The sequence below is a fragment of the Ochotona curzoniae genome, unplaced genomic scaffold (assembly GCF_017591425.1).
Source record: "Ochotona curzoniae isolate NIBS_2020 unplaced genomic scaffold, NIBS_Ocur_1.0 scaffold_2453, whole genome shotgun sequence".
In the NCBI taxonomy this organism is placed as follows: domain Eukaryota; kingdom Metazoa; phylum Chordata; class Mammalia; order Lagomorpha; family Ochotonidae; genus Ochotona; species Ochotona curzoniae.
Window position 1 is genome coordinate 30,988,943 of NW_024467094.1, and position 12,610 is coordinate 31,001,552.

The 12,610-nt window shown below is 50.6% G+C and overlaps 1 protein-coding gene across 1 annotated transcript in view; it reads left to right on the top strand.

The window, feature by feature from the left end:
• The first annotated feature begins 9,145 nt into the window (after window positions 1-9,145).
• The window catches only part of WIPF2 (WAS/WASL interacting protein family member 2), a 46,210-nt gene continuing 42,745 nt past the window's right edge, over window positions 9,146-12,610 (top strand). Inside the window, exon 1 of the mRNA XM_041000220.1 lies at window positions 9,146-9,278. The gene's annotated coding sequence lies outside the window, so the exon portion shown is untranslated. The remainder of the gene's footprint in view (window positions 9,279-12,610) is intronic.

The following is a 12,610-nucleotide window of genomic DNA, read 5'->3' on the forward strand; positions in this document are numbered from 1 at the left end:
GTCCCAGCTGCTTTATTTCTGATGCAGCTCCCTGCTTACGGCCTGGGGCAGAAGTGGAGAATAGCTCAAGTTCTTGGGCACCACCTGCTACCCACAGAAGAGACCTGGAAGAAGCTTCTGGCTTCTGGGAACCAGCAGAGAGAAGATCTCTCGTTTTCTATACCTCTCCTCTCTGTATCTTTGCCTTTTAAATAAACACAAGTCAACCATTAAAAAAGTAGAAAAGAGTATTTCTTGGATGAGATGACCCAGGCCTCAAAGCAGGGGTAGGGCTTGATGTCTGAAGTGCAGGAGAGAGGGTGAGGCAGTGGTAGGGACTTAGAGGTGGAGCCCCAGTTTGTACAGAGTTGTTCCTGCTTCATTGGACAGGGCCCTGGCCATGCAGAAGTGCAGGAGCTGAAAGGTTTGTCCATCTTCAAGGACAGCAGGATCATGGCTATCTGACCCAGGACACGTCCCCTCTGCCAGCCACCTTCACTCCTGTCACCGTGGGAGGACCTCGCTGTAGACTGCACTTGGCTCTCCATGCCTTCTCTCAGGGTATCTTCCCTGTGATCCCTGAGGTTGGTTCTGTGAGCTCCATTTTCTAGAGGACATGCAGAAGCCGAGTTCTCAGGCCTGGATCCAACCCTAGCCAGGATTCATAGCCCACAGTGCACACAGCTCCAGCTCTGTGAATTCCAGGAGCTACTGAGAAATGCCTGCCTGTGCTCCAAACGCTGGGGTCACCTGGCTACAGCTGAGGGAACATCTTTTCCTACCCCTTCCTTCTCTTTCCCTGTGTTCAGGGACCCCACTTAGAGTGGGGAAAAAGGCCCTGTGGATCATGAAGAAGAAACCAGGAGCAAAAGGGAAAAATAATCTCTGTGGTTGGAAGGCTGGCGTGGTCAGCCACCTCCGAAGTGGCAGAGGGTGGAGGAACAGATTAAGGTAATAATTATTTGCTCCACTAGGTGTCACCATATTACTCCTTCCTGGCCTTGAAAACGATCCTGAGACCAGAGGGACTTAGTGCCCCTTGGGGAATCCAGAAGCCTGGAACAGTCCATGCTTGGGCCCCAGAAGAGTGGATGAACCAGCATAAAGCCAGGAACCAAGCACTTCATCAGGGTCTCCCACAGAGTGGCAGGGGTCCAAGCACTTGGCTGTGATCTATTGCCTTTCCACACACATGAACAGGAAGCTGGATGGGAAAGAACAGGTCTGGAACTCACACTGGTGCACTGGTACGGTTGTGACACAGGTTCACCCAAACTCATTTAAAAAAATATCTTATTTGGACCCAGTTCCGTAAGTGGCTTAGCGGCTAAGGTCCCATATGGGCACCGGTTCTAATCCCGGCAGCCCCACTTCCCATCCAGTTCTCTGCCTGCGGCCTGGGGAAGCAGTTGAGGTTGTCCCAAAGTCTTGGGACCCTGCACCCATGTGAGAAACTTGGAAGAGGCTCTGGGCTCCTGGCTTCAGATTGGCTCAGCTCCGACCATTAGTGTCACTTCGGGAGAATCATCGGACAGAAGATCTTCTTCTCTGAATCTCCTCCTCTCTGTATCTCTGACTTTGCAATACAAATAAATCTTTTTTTTTTTTTTTTTTTTTTAGTTCTGATTTACCGCCAATCTTGCCACTCCATGCACAATGAAACTCTCCAGAATCCACTGGTTGACATAGTCCACCTTAGAGACTCCATTTGCCCACTTTATTCAAAGCCAACACTTGGCTGGGGTAGTTGATCAATTTGTTTTGTCCTCCGTCCTCTGTTGTGGTACTTGGTGTCCTCTGCAGACTCCAATGTACCACTATATCCTCCATGTGCATCTGATTTTGCTGTCCACTGCTCCATCTGAGCCACTGAGGAGGCCCAGCTCTGACACATGCCCTCCACAGTCAGACCATGGAACCTGCAATTCTCTCCATGGTTGAGGTTCTGAGTCCAGAGATTCAGCTGGGGGGAATCCCCAAAGAAATTTCATCTGAGGTGATCCCAGATCTGATTCTTGTGTGTGCTGGCCAAGACAGTCTAGAAAGGTCCATCACTCCAGTCAGCTTATGCACATGCTGGTGGTTGCAAATGCTGGGTCAGTTCTGTCTCCAGCCCTGTCTTACATAAACCAATGGGTGTTGCAGCCCAGCATGATCCTGCCCACCACATACTTGGCCTTCAAATACACTAATGGGAGCTGCAGCCTAGTTGGAGTGACCTGGAATAACCTCTACCAGGTTCGCCCTCTGCCCTGGTTCCCATACTTGCCAGTATGTATAGTAGACTGGTCCAGTCTGTCCCATATCCCATTCAGCTTTCATATATGACAATGGGCATTGAAGCCTAGTTCAACCCCAAGCAGCCCCACTATCCAGCCCATATACATGCTGCCATTCTCTGTCTCGCCATGTCTGCCCCAGTCCTGGTTCTCATTCTCACTAATGGGAGTGACACCCCAAGAGGGAGGTGCCTGCTGTTTCCCTACTTGTCCCACTCCCGGATCATGTATTCTCCAGGTGGTTCTGCAGTTTCACTGGACAAAATTTGTCCCCTGTGCCGCATCTGCCAGCTGATGCTACAGCAAAATGCAACCAACCCACAATTATGCATGCACCAGCAGGAACAGTCATCCCAATCTGACCTTCCCCTGATCCAGCTCATATGAGGCCAACAGGTGTTATAGCCCTGCCAGGCCTGATCTGCCCCCATCCCAACTCATGCTCTCCAGTGGGAATGGTGGTCCAGCAGGGGAGCCATCCACAGCTTGCCTAACAATTTTGCCCACTCTCCCCTAGGTCTCACATGTGCTGGTTGGGTGCTGCAGCCCAGTCTGGCATGACCTGCCTCACCTCAACATCTGCCAGTGTGTGCTGTAGCCTGGCTGGGCCTGGTCCCCCCCAATTCTAGTTCATGCTGGTGGGGGCTACAGCCTAACCCAGCCCAGCTGCCCCCAGGCCTGGCCCTCATGCAAACTGGTTTGTGTTGTGACCCAACCTGGCCCAACCCATACTCCATTCTGGTGCTGATTTGCCAGCAGGTGTTATGAATTGGTCCAGCCTGGTTCGCCTCCAATCTGCACCAAATGTATGCCAGAGGGTACCATTACTGGGCCTGGTCTGGGCTGCTCCCTATTATAGTTCTTGTGCTCACATGCAGGGACTGTGTCCCAATAGAGGAGTTAAAAAAAAGTTAAAAATGCAGTAGTGTTTTTAAGTGATGTTCAGTGTTTCCAGTGGTGTTCAGCAACTTCCCCTTACCCCACTCAACATCATTGCTATGAATCCATCCAGGTCAGTGTGTGGAGTTCTAGTGTCCTTGCTTTGTTACTCTGTTTCTCTTTCATGCTTTAATCCAGTATCTGGCTTCCCTTTTCATCACCGACTGAAACTGCCCTGGTCAAGGCCACCGAGGACTCCTTGTTACCAAATCAAAGGACACTTCTCTTCCTTTCATTGGTATTTGCTATTTCAGGACATTGTGGGCTTTTTGTTTGTTTGTTTTATTTTTTAGATTTATTTATTTTTATTGCAAAGTCAGATATACAGCGAGGAGGAGAGACAGAGAGAAAAATCTTCCATCCATTGATTCACTCCCCAAGTGGCTACAACGCCAATGCTGAGTCAATCCAAAGCCAGGAGCTAGGAGCTTCTTCCAGGTCTCCCACGCAGGTGCAAGGTCCCAAGGCTTTGGGCCGTCCTCAACTGCTTTGCCAGGCCACAAGCAGAGAGCTGAATGAAAAGCAGGGCCGCCGGGATTAGAACTGGCATCCATATGGGATCCCAGTGCATTCAAGGTGAGGACCTTAGCTGCTAGGCCACCACACTGTGCTCAAGACATTCCTGCATTAGCAAGAAACAAGCCAGGAGCCAGAGCTGACCCGGAACATGAGATGTGGCTGCCTTAACTACCAGACCAGATAAGTTCCCCTATTCTTCCTCCTTGAACACTGGATGCTGCTCCCAGAGTGCCACGCTCTGCTGATTTCCCTCTGTCCCCTCTTTCTTCATCTCTCTTGCTGGTCCTGTCCCTCAGCCTAGTCCTTGTCCATGGGTATTCTGGGTCTCAATATCAACATCATCTTTGAGAATCTGTTGCTACAAGTTACCCACTCTTGGATAGCCTTCGTGATTGTAAGGCTGATGGGGGCTCAGCTGGGAACCCTGTCGTCTTGTGTACAGTCTGTCATGAGATCAGTTGACTGGAGCTAGAATGGCCAAGCAAGCTGACTCACTATGTCCTGCACTTGGGTGGAACCGAACCGTGGGCTGCTGGGGATGGCTGGGCCCCTCTCAAACTCCCCTACAATAGAGTAGCTGCAATAGAGTAGCTGATTTCTCACATGGAATCTTCAGGGTCCCCATCAGTGGAAGCTGCCAGGTCTTCTTTTAGGCCCAAACCAGAGGTCTGGAATTGAGTCTGAGCCTACCATGTGGGTGGCAGGGACCCATTTTTTTTTTCTCTCTCAAGGAGCCCATTAGCAAGAAGCTGGAGTCGGGGCTCAAATCTAGGCTCACGGATGTGGCGTTGCAGCTTCCTGAGCAACGTCTGATGGCCGGCTGCCTGGCCAGGCCTTCTGGACCTGGAACAGCCTCACTTCTGCCAGTCCCAGGGTTGCCCAGCTTCAGTGGCCACCAGGTGCCCTGGTTCATCAGGAGAACAGGTCTTCAGGGAATAGCTGCCCTGGTTTGAGCCTCAGATGGCCAAGATTCCTCATCCGTATCCCAAACATCCAGCAGATTAGGTTTCCCCTGCCCTCCCCGCCCATTTCCTGGTATCCCACTGAAGTACTCAGCTACCCTCTCCCTCTGCACTCCTACTTCCTCTAAAACTCAGGGCAGCTAAATCTGAGCATTATCTCCAACACACGCATCCATGCCAGCAGCCCGCGGTTGTCCATGGCGCCTCCCCCTCTTTAGCGTAGTGTCACATTGCATTTCTGGAATATCTCCAGAATGACTTGTGTCCATCTCCGTGGCTGACTCCCTGATAATGATGGTGGCTGAGATGCCTGGAGGCTTTCCCAGGTGTCAACACTTGGGATGCATTCCATGTTGTCTTATTCCCACTCCACCACTCTGTGGATGGGAGGCTTGAGGCTGACTGAGGTTGGGTAATTTCCAAAGCCTCACCCTCTTTGGTCGTTGGGAGAACTGGGGCAGTCATTGACTAGGCAGTGAGGACACTGCTCCAAATAACCTGCAGCCACAGCAGTATGCTTTGGTTCCAGTTCTGGCTTCAGCTTAGGCCCCCAGCGTCCTGCTAAATGTACACCCTAGTAGATAGCAAGTGATGGTTCAGCTACTTATATCTATCACTTTCACCCACATGGGGGAACCCAGAAGGAATTACCAGGTCTCCAGCCTGGCACAATGACTCAGTTGGCTAATCGTCCCCTTCAAGAACTGCGATTTCATCTGGGTGCTGGTTTATGACCCAGCAGCTCCACTTCCCATCCAGCTCCCTGTTTATGGCTTGGGAAAGCAGTGGAGGATGGCCCAAGTCATTGGGACCCTGCGTCAGTGTGGGAGACCCAAAGGAGGCTTCTGGCTCCTGACTTTTGATTGGCTCAGCTCTGGCCACTGTGGTCAGTTGGGGATGTCAACCAGAGAATGGAAGATCTTTCTGTCTGTCTCTTCTTCTCTCTAAATCTGCCTTTCCAATAAAAATTAATCTTTTTTTAAAAAAGATTTATTTATTTATTTATTTATTTTTATTGTAGAGTCAGCTACACAGAAATGAAGAGAGAGAGGAAGACCTTCTGTCCAATAATTTACTCCACAAGTGGCTACATTGGCCAGAGCTGAGCTGATCCAAAACTAGGAGCCAGAAACTTCATCCAGGTCTCCCATGTGAATGCAGTGTCACAAGGCTTTGGGCCATCCAGTACTGCTTTCCCAGGCCACAAACAGGGAGCTGGATGGGCAATGGAACAGCTGGGATTAGAACTGGCACCCATATGGGATCCTGGCGTGTTCAAGGCAAGGAGTTTAATCACTAGGCTACTGCACCAGGCCCTAAAAGTAAATCTTAAAAAAAAAAAGGGCCCAGAGGCATGGCCTAGTGGCTAAAGTCCTTGCCTTGAATGCGCCGGGATTCCATATGGGCACCAGTTCTAATCCCAGCAGCTCCACTTCCCATCCAGCTCCCTGCTCGTGGCCTGGGAAAGCAGTCTAGGAAGCCCAGAGCCTTGGGACCCTGCACCTGTGTGGGAGACCTGGAAGAAGTTCCTGGCTCCTAGCTTCAGATTGGCACAGCACTGGCCACTGAGGTCACTTGAGTGAATCATCAGACAGAAGATCTTCCTCTCTGTCTCTCCTCTTCTTTGTATATCTGACTTTCCAATACAAATAAATAAATAAATAAATAAAACTTACCTAATTGGGGACTGGCGCAGTAGCCTAGCCGCTAAAGTCCTTGCTTTGCATGCGCCAGGATCTCATATGGGCACTGGTTCTAATCGTGGCAGCCCTGCTTCCCATCTAGCTCTCTGCTTGTGGCCTGGGAAAGAAGGACAGCTCAAAGCTTTGGGACCCTGCCCCCACATAGGTTCCTGGCTTCAGATCGGCTCAGCTCCAGCCATTGCGGTTACTTGAGGAGTGAATCATTGGACAGAAGACCTTCTTCTCTATCTTTCCTCCTCTCTCTATCTCTGACTTTGCAATGAAAATAAATAAATTTTTTAAAAAAAGTTACCTAATGTGCCCAGAGCAGTAGCCTAGTGCCTACAGTCCTTACCTTGTATGCGCCAGAATCCCATATGGGTGCTAGTTCATACTCTGGGCACTCCCCTTCCCATTCAGCTCCCTGCTTGTGGCTTGGGAATGCAATCAAGGATGGTCCAAAGCCTTGGGACCCTGCACATGCGTGGGTGACTTAGAGACAGCTCCTGTCTTCTGGCTTTGGATCATCTCAGCTCTGGAGCGCCTTTCGTGGCTACTTAAGGAGCGGACCAACAGATGAAAGATTTCTCTCTCCGTATCTCCTTCTCTCTGTAAATTTATCTTTCCAATAAAAATAAATAAATCTTAAAAAAAATAAATATAAGCTGTCTAGTAATTATTTTTGTGAGTTTAAAAAAATATTTATTTGAAAGGCAGTCACCAAAAAAAATAAAAGGCAGTCACAGAGAGAGGGAGACAGATATTTCATTGCCTAATTCATTCTTCACGTGGTCACAACCAGGTTGTAGCCACGAGCATGCGCCTCTATCTGGGTCTCCTTCATGAGTGGCAGAGGTCCAAGTACCCACGCCATCTTCCACTGCTTTCCTGGGTCATTAGCAGGGAGCTCAATTGGAAGCAGAGCAGCTGGGATTCCAATCAATATTGGTGCTGCAGCAGCGGCTTAACCTACTGCACAATGATACTGGCCCAACACTCTGTTTTTCAAATAAATAAATAAATAAAGCTAAAAAAAAGAGTACTAGGTTTGATGGGAGTAGAGTCATAATATAGATATTGAGAACAACAGTTGGGGACCTCCCTACTACTTCGTGGTTAGGTCACTTTGGGAAAGATAGTTAACCCTGCTACATCTTAGATTGTGCCTCTATAAGAGGGGGGGCGGGAGGATAACCCCTACTCCAGTCAGTGAGTTACAGCCTGTGAATTACTATGCCTGTCTCTAGTACCCGGTAAATGTTAGTGTAAGAGCTTACCGTTCCTCCTGCGATCAGATCTACTGCTTCTCCCACCCCCCCCCACCCGTTCTAGCTCAAATCATGTCAGAATGCTTTCAAGTCTAGGCACACACAGCAGTGCTTCTGGTTTCCCATGTACGTCCCCTGAAACACGCCTTTCCTTTCCTGGCCAATTCCCAGCTACCCATGGGGTAAATGGACAGCGAGCAGCTAATGGATCTCAGTCACTGTCTTCGTGAAGCCAAGCTGGGGGGAGCAGAAGAGGCTGCAGAGCAGGGAGATCCCCAAGTCCCCGGCCGTCTCCCCACCCACAGGCACACAAACTACAGGCACTGGACAACCTGACCTCCACGCCCACGAATGCCCAGGCCTGGAATGTGTCTTGCCTGCTCTGATTACTGGTAAGATCCTACTCATCCCCTAAGGCCCAGTTCAAAATCATTTGTGAAATCTCAGGAATTAATCACTTCCTTGTTGGCCACCCCACAGCCTGTGTGTCCCCGCGGCGTTAGTCACCTGCTGATTTGTAACTCAGCTAGCTTGTTGACTTGCTACTAGCAGTTTCCTGGGGGCAAGGTTCTATCTGAATCACTCCTCTGACTGCCTCCCGGTGCCATGCCCACAGCAGGCAAGCAATGTGACATTTACTTGGAGTGGGCGGTGCCCAGTATTCCTGGAGGCAGAACAGAAGCAAAAAAGAAATAATAACAACCTGTGGCCTATCACGTGGTTTTCCCACTCCTTACCCGACAGGAGCAGCATGGAGGGCACACAGCTTAGCCAGTAGTGAGAACTGGATCCAGAGCCTACCCCTGTCCTTTGGAGTCTGCGTTTGGAATGGAGCTGGGAGGGACAACAACCCTCTTCCCTGGCCCAAGCATCACCATACCCTAGCCTTGGAGGTCGGGGACCCCCCACCACCAGGAAGGAGAGACAGGTGTTGGGGTCTGGTGGCCCAGGTGAAGTCAAGAAAGACGTTAGCTCCCAGCTGGCCTCTCCATCGCTATGACAAACGGAACCTGACTACTTGAGTCTTTGCTAGGTTGACTGAAGTATTTTAAGGGCATTTGTGGTGGAGGAATTGTGCGTGTTCAGTGGAATAAAGACGAAAATGAAATACATGCAAGAATGACTTCACTGGTTCTTCTAGGCAACACGTTAGAACCGCGTGTGCAATTTTCAAAGTCACGATGCTTACACGTGAATCCAGGCATTACAGGCTAGGCAAAGCTTTCCAGGTGATTCCAATTACAAACAAAATTGCCAATCCAGCTTTCAGCTGTTTAGTGGAACTCTGGCGACCTCACCAAGATGGTGGTCAACACGCTCGCTTCCGCCTTTACGTGCTCCGGCAAGGGGCGGGCTTTGCAGCAGCGCATGCGCCTGGCGTCTCTTCGCTCCCTGCGCCCTCCTCCTCTCCCCACCCCCTCACCCCCGCCTCCATTTTGTTCGCGAACGCTGGGGACGGTGGGAGTATTTCCATTTCCGGGTTGGCAAAAGGGGCGGCGGCGGTGGTGAGGAAGAGCTTGCGGAGGGCCGAGCGGGACGGGTCGAAACCGGAGCAGAGGTGGTGGAGGCTTCGCTCCCGGAGCGGTTGCGGCCAGGCTGGAAGGAGGCTGGGGCTCCTGGGTCCTTCGCCGAGGTGACCTGCAGACCTGAGTGCGAGGCAGCGCCGGGGGATGGGGATGGGAGGCGGGGTTTATGGGGTGCGGGGGTGTTTGGAGGAGGGACCTGGAAGGGAGCAGGGTCGGGGGGCGGTGGGGGAGGGCTGGGTCCGGAGAGCCTGGAGGAGAGGAGAGAGGGAGAGCGGGGAATCCTGAGCAGGGAGGAGTGGTCGGGGACTGCTGTGGGCGAGCGCGCACTGTGAAAATGAGTGGGAAGACAGGAAATCGGAGATTTGGAAGGGCTGGGTGAGGTGAGCAAGGCGGCATCTCGGGGTGAGGGCGTGCAGAGGTGGGAGATGGCCCGGGAAGGACCTGTTGGGATGCTTGTCCGGGTGACATGTTGGGGATCGGGGAGGGTGAAGCCGCTCGAAGGGCAGTCGAGAGGGAATGGGAGCTTGGATGAGCAGGGTTGAGCTGGCGGAGGGCTGGGGGCAACTGTGGGAGTGGGGTGGCGGGCTGGGAGAGTGGAAAGCTTCGTTACCCAGGGGCAGTGGAGTGTAAGTGGAGTGACCAAAGAGGAAGGAAAATTCTGTGTCCTGGAATGCATAATTTTAAAGAGGATTGAGTAAGCTGCTTTGGACTCTCCACTTTCTTTTTGTTTTACTGTTTTGGTTTCTAGATAACCTACTGATTGGCTTTGGTTGGTCTTCTCCCCCATCCCCCTCCCTTTTTTTTACATAAACTAAAAAAGAACTTCGAGGAGTAAGGACTGAGTTAACCCACCTATAGATTGACCAAGGTGGAAGCAAAATTTTAAGCTCTCTTTTTCCTTTTTGAAGTATAGGGCTGGCCCCTTTTGCCTGTAACAGATTGTTTTAACCAAGTGAGATCTTGGGAGTGGTTGCAAAGACATGTTCTCCAAAGCCAGCTTGAGCTACCAGTGTTTAGATGATGTGTTTCTGAGTGTCTTCCGCTCAGCTGTGTGTGTGTGTATGTGTGTGCCATAAAGGAATTTTGTGGTTTTTTAAAAAACCATTTATTTGAAAGGCAGCGTTACACAGAGATGGAGAGACCCAGACAGAGAGGTCTTTCCTTTGCTGGTTCACTCTAGATGACTGCAACGACCGGGGCTGGGCCAGACCAAAGTTGGGAGCTAGGAGCTGCTTCAGATCTTCCACGTGGCAGCAGGGGCTGAAGGATTTGTGGCATCCCCTGCTGCCTTCTCCAGCGCATTAGCAGGGAGCTGGGTCAGAAGTGGAGCAGCTGGACTGGAGCAGGCATCCCATGGGATGCCAGTGCAGTAGGCTGTGCTGTGCTACAGTGCCAGCCCTGTGTGTGTGTGTTTAAATAATGCAAGGATCCAGTCATGGGGCCATAAATAAAGATTTATTCTATTTAATTTGAAAGTCTTGAGTTACTAGGAGAGAGAGGGAGAGACAGATTTTCCATCTGCTGGTTCACTTCGCAGAGGGCTCTGATGGTTGGGGCTTGGCCACGCGGAAGTGAGGAGCTGGGAGCTTCATCTCCCACATGGTGGCACTTGGTCCATCCTCTGTTGCTTTTCCTGGGCTGTTAGCATGCAGTCGAGTTGGAAGCGGAATAGCTGAAACTTGAACTGGGCACTCGCATAGGATGCTTACATTGTTGGTGCAAGTATAAGTCTCCACACCTTAATGCCAACCCTAAGCATTTCACTCTAGAAAGTTTTCTTCATGTGGCCCAGCACAGTGGTTGCTAAAGTTCTCTCCTGGCATGTGTTAGGATCATATAAGGATGCTGGTTCGTGTTCCCGCTGCTCCACTTCCCATACCTGCTTGTGGCCTGAGAAAGCAGTGAAAGACAGCCCAGGGCCTTGGGACCCTATGCCCTCAAGGGAGACCTGGAAGAAGCTCTTGGCTCCTGGCTTCAGGTTGGCTGTGCTCTGGCTGTTGCAGCCACTGCAGATAGAATCAGCAGATGAAAGAGCTTGCTCTCTGTCTCCTTCTCTTTGTAAATCTGACTTTCCAATAAATATAAATAAATAAATAAATAAATAATTTTTAAAAATTCCCTTGTGAGCTCCTTGAGAATTTACTAAGAAATAGTATTTTAGACAGTTTGTTTTTGGTCCAGACACCGTAGACTTCTTGTCAGTTGGTGACTACTGTGCATGTGGACAGTTTTCACTCCCTTATTACTGTTTTTCTTTTTAACTTATTTATTTGAAAAGCAGAATGAGAGAGAACGTGCATGGAATCTTCCATCCTCAGGTTCACTTCCCCGTGCATGCCAGCAGCAGGCAGGAGTTGGCCAGGGCTGAGTCAGGAGTCCACAGCTCCATCTGGCTCTCCCCTGTGGGTGACGGGGCTGCTGGGCTGTCCTCTGAACCTCAGCAGGGTCGGAAGGAGAGCAGTTGGCACTTGCTTGTTGGCTTTGCCCTGCTACAGTACGCTTCACCCCTTCCTTTGAAATTCTGACTCCTAACTTCTTTGGAGGCCTCATACTCTTAATACTTTGCCCATGGGAGAAGTGTGTTTTTTCTTTTTTAAATCTTAAGAAGTGTTCCTAAAAGTCTTGGCATTTCTGAGGTCTGATGTGGATTTGCTAAGGAAGGGGCAGGTTCCAACGCTGCCTCACTGGGTATCAGTGGTGTTTGCCCTTCTTGCTGGTGATTAGTTATGCGATGTCCGCACAAAGGTGAAGCGCACGGAGGGCTTGGAGGTGTCGGCAACGGTGGAGTTCCCAAGTGTGGGAAGGGCAGAGAGTCCTGCGCTTTGAAACATGGAGTTACTGAGCTTTTCCTCTTGGGTTTTCTGAAAGGTACCCTGGTGCCCTGGAGTATGCCTTCCTGTTGCTGTGAGTTAATTCTGGAAATCAGAACTGTTGGCTGAGGCCAGCACACCAGCCTCTTGAAGAACTGAAGGCTACAAAGTATATGCAGTTAGGTAGGGGCCAAATCTGCCTCATCTACTGCGGGTATTGCTATCTGCAGTGTACCTTTTTTGGTTTGTTAAGAAAGTTCTGAGATTTCTTAGGGAAGCTGGGAGCTCCTGGAGCAGGATTTTGGTATGGCCTGCTGCTTCTATAGCAGTGCTTGTCAGTTCCTGTCCTGTCATGGCTTCCCACTGCGCTCCTGGAGCAGTTTGAAGTGGGAAATAGCCCGTTTCACATCCCTGCCGCCCGCCCCGCTCCTTTTCAGTCTGCTGGACATCTTGTCTGTGTCACAGTTTGATATCAACAAGTTGAAAGGACTCTTGACTGTTTCAGCTGGGGAGGGTGACAGAAGCTGGGCCGCGTTTCCTGGCCCGCAGAATAGATTGTCACGGCACAGAATGGCTGTAGGGACACCCACGGGCCCTCAAAGCAGGGACTAGCATTTTGGCAACATGCATCGTTTTGCCAAGTAAC